The sequence below is a fragment of the Cryptomeria japonica genome, chromosome 2 (assembly GCF_030272615.1).
Source record: "Cryptomeria japonica chromosome 2, Sugi_1.0, whole genome shotgun sequence".
NCBI classification, from domain to species: Eukaryota; Viridiplantae; Streptophyta; class Pinopsida; order Cupressales; family Cupressaceae; genus Cryptomeria; species Cryptomeria japonica.
Window position 1 is genome coordinate 74439963 of NC_081406.1, and position 4718 is coordinate 74444680.

Consider the following 4718-nt stretch of genomic DNA (forward strand, 5'->3'; position numbering starts at 1 on the left):
GAACCATCCCGGTCACTCTAAATCACTCAGTGACATCATCGAGCAACATAGGAACATGATCGAAGATAAATCCATAAATGATAAGACTCACTAATTCCAACAAGTCAAACAAACATCTTGATCTTCATTGTCAAAAGTTGAAAGTGCTGATAGGACGATCATGCTATCTAGTTTCAGGACATGCGGTACCCCGTCTAAGATAGGACATAGTTTGGTTTCGAGTATACCACACCCTATATAAGACCCATGATATTAGAGACAAGGACAAATGATTTTGAGGTTGATTGATATGACAATGTTGATCAGTTTGAATGTCTGGTTTGAGTGAAAAGTTCATCTATTTATGCATGATTTCAGTAAAGCACAATGCGCGATTGTGTGTCGTTGGAGGGATGCTCTTTGATTTGTCTTATGCACAAAAGGGATTATTTATTGCAAAATGCTTGTTTTTTGGATTTTAATGTTTTGAAATGTTTTTGTGTTCATTTTTTCAGGACTTTTTATGATTTTTAGGGATTTTCATTTTTTCAGTTTTTAGATACTTTTTTCAGGACTTTATTCGATTTTTTTTTTGCTTGAAGATTTTTTCAGGACTTTTTAAAATGTTTTTTGAGATTTGTTCAGGATGTTTTTCAATTTTTTAGAGATTTTTTTTCAGGACATTTTACAATTTTTATGAGATTTTCTTCAGGACATTTTACAATTTTTATGAGATTTTTTCAGGACATTTTACAATTTTTATGAGATTTTTTCAGGACATTTTTAAATGCAAAAGTTCCAGTGATCGATCATGACAAGGGAACGCACCCAATGTGCATCGGAAAGACATACATAGACCGGGACCAAAACATATGGACAAAGAACCGGGGTATGTAAGACAATGATGTTGACCAATAACGAGCCTGGAATAGGACATCGGGTCAAGACAAAGATAGACATGAGAAATTGGCCGAGAAAAAAAGCATAGCTTAGAGGTCATGATAGATGACAGAGCAATGATCTCATTTTACACATGGCACCTGTTTGCTAGGTTTTCACCAAGGTACTTGCCCCAAGCGCCTGTTTGCCAAGTTTTCACTAGAGGGCGAATCATTTTTCTTTACTTTTTTTGCTTTTTTTTCACTTTTTTTGTATTTTTGTTTCTCTTTTCTCATTTTTTTTTTGTATTTTTTCTCTTTTTTCATTTTTTTGTATTTTTTCAGGATCATATTTGAAGAAGTACTGATAGAAAATTATGCCCAGTGCTTGCGAAGATGCATGCTGTTTATAGGATCGGACAGAGGTTCACCTTTCGAGGTAGCAAGCTGATATGCCCCTGAGCCATATGCTGCAGTTACTATGAAAGGACCAACCCAATTAGGTTCAAATTTACCTTTGATGATGTCAGTAGACTGTGCATTCTTAGGGTTTTCCTTTAAAACCAGGTCTCCCACTTCGAAGTGTCGCCCTTTGACCTTCTTATTATAAGAGCGACAGAGATGATTTTGATATGCTTGCAAATGTGTCAGAGTTGTCTGACATTTCTCATCTAACATCTCAAGATGATGTAGCTGAGAGACTCTATGTGTCTCGTCATCAATCAGATGTTGCAAGGAAACATGCAAGGAAGGAATCTTCACTTCCAAGGGTAAAATAGCTTCCGCACCATACACCAAGGAATAAGGTGTTGCGCCAGTAGGTGTGCGGATAGAAGTGCGATAAGCCCATAGTGCTGGATTCAACTGTACATGCCAATCTCAACCAGGATCATTGACAACCTTTTTCAGGATCTTGATAATGGTTTTATTTGATGCTTCAGCTTGATCATTCCCCTGTGGATAGTATGGACTAGAGAAACGGTGTTGGATATGAAACTTTGCACAAAGCTCTTTAACATCTTTATTCTTGAAAGGACGACCATTATTTGTGACTATGGCAAGGGGAACCCCATACCGACATATGATATAATTGAGCAAGAATTTTAAAATTTGGACACCCATGATATAGGTCATGGGGATAGCCTCAATCCATTTTGTAAAATACTCTGTGGCTGTAATGATGAACTTGTGTCCATTTGCAGAGGTTGGGTGAATCTTGCCAATAAGATCCAATCCCCATTGAGAAAAAGGCCATGGAGATATGATAGAATGAAGCTCTTGGGCTAGTGCATGAATGTAGTTTCCATGAATCTGGCATTTGTAGCACTTCTTAAAAAAATCATGAACATCTTTTTCCAGAGTGGGCCAATAATACCCAGCACGAATCAACTTTTTAGCTAATCTTAGACCATTGAAATGGCCCCCACATATACCATCGTGAACCTTGTGTAAAGCCGTTTGTGCTTCATCAGAATCCAAACACCTGAGGAGGGTATGGTCAAAGGAACGGCGGTAAAGGGTGTCGGCGATGATGACATATTTGGCTGTCTGTCGAATAAAGGCTCGGCATTGGTTAGTGGAAAGGTTAGGTGGTAAGGTTTGGGATTTTAAATATTGATAGACATCATTGTACCATGGGGAGTTGGGACCAACAAGAACGCACATCACATCCACCGTCGGAATGTCAAAAGAAGGAACCAGCAATTGTTCAACTAAAAATTCACATTTGTCCATATTGTTTGGCATATTTAACATGGAGGCAATCATAGCCATTGCATCTGCCGACTTGTTTTGCATTCTTGGAACTTGACTGAAATGGATAGCCGTGAATTTGGTCTTGAAGAAATCTACCATATGCTTATAGGGAATAATCTTTTCATCTTTTGTTTCATAGTCATCATTTACTTGTCGGATTAATAATTGAGAATCTCCATAGACTTGCAAATGCTTGATGTTCCAGTGGACTGCTACTCGGAGTCCTATAACCAGTGCTTCATACTCTGCAATGTTATTGGTACAGTGGAAAGTTATTCTGTAGGACTTTGGAATAGCGTCACCTTGAGGGGTGACAAACAAGATGCCGGCTCCGGACCCGAACTTGGTATGGGACCCATCAAAGTATAACTTCCATTCATTAGAGGATGTGAAAGCAAAGACTGATTCATCTGGAAAATCGGTCAACATGGGATGATCATCAGAAATAGGAGCCTCTGCAAGTTGATCTACTATGACTTGTCCTTTTATCGCCTTTTGCTCCATATACTCAATGTCAAATTCACTGAGAATCATGACCCATTTTGCTAGGCGACCCGTTAAAGCTGCTCGACTAAGCAAATATTTTAAGGGATCAATTTTTGCAACCAACAATGTTCAGTGGCTCAGCATATAATGTCAGAGTTTCTGCGTATCAAATACCACTGCTAAGCATGCCCTTTCAATAGTTGAATAATTTAGCTCATAGCCTACCAGTGTCCGGCTGATATAGTAAATGGCTCGCTCTTTTCCGTTCTCATCTTATTGGGCCAAGAGAACTCCTAATGCCATTTCAGTTGCAGAAATATACAATAAAAATGGCTTTCCATCTATCAGAGGCACTAGAATAGGTGGCGATAGCAAATATTCTTTAAGAGCTTGAAAGGCCGATTGACATTGCTCAGTCCATTTGAAAGCGACACCTTTATGCAATAGATGCTTGAATGGATGACATTTGTCGGCTAATTAAGCTATGAAGCAGTGGATTGACTGGAGCTTTCCTTGCAGACTTCTTAATTGCCGGAGATTTGAAGGTGGAGGCATATTCATTATTGCTTTGACTTTGGCAGGGTCGACCTCAATGCCTCGGTGAGAAACAATGTAGCCTAGTAACTTTTCAGCTGTGACACCAAATACACACTTCTTTGGATTGAGCCTGAGTTTGTAGGTCTCCATTCGGTCAAAGATTGGGCCTAGGATGGCCAGATGACTATCTCTGGTGACAGATTTGCATAACAAGTCATCAACATAGTCCTCCATCAAAGTGTGCATGAAATCATGAAAAATTGTCGTCATTGCTCGTTGATATGTTGCACCTACATTTTTAAGACCGAAGGGCATCACATTCCAATAGTAGGTACCCCAAGCACAGGTGAATGCTATCTTATGTTGATCTTCAGGAGCAATGTGAATTTGGTTATAGCCGGAGAAACCATCCATTAATGAAAGCATCTCATATCCAGCCGTCATGTCCACTATGATGTCTATGTTTGGCAATGGAAAATCATCTTTAGGGCATGCTCTATTTAGATCCCTAAAATATGTGCAGATTCTGATGCCCCCAGTTACTTTGCTAACTGGTACTAAATTTGAAATCCAGTCTGCATAATCAATGGGTCTGATGAAGCCCACATCTAGCAATTTTTTTAATTCCACTTTGACCAAAAGAGCCACCTGAGGATGCATCTTTCTAAGTTTCTGTTTGACAGGCTTGGCATCTGCCTTTTAGTGGCAAATGATGAAGAACCAATTCTGGATCAAGGCCAGGCATATCTGCATAGGACCATGCAAAGCTGATTTTCTTCTCAAGAAAGAAATTGACAAAATCTATTTTTTCCTGTTGTGATAAGGAAGCAGCAAAATGAATGACCTTAGGGTTATCAGGTGTACCCAAATTGATTTCCTCGGTCATTTCCACAAGTAATGTTGATTTGTCCTGACTTGATAGGGGTATGTCCACTCTTCCACCTTTGGGCAACTCAAAGAGGTTTTCACCCGCAGGTACGTCTTTTCTTTTTACTTTTGTATGATCAGAGAGTGCCTTACGGTTTTCACCCAAAGATCTATTCTTTTGATTTTTTACTATTTCTTTTCTTTTTTCATTTTGAT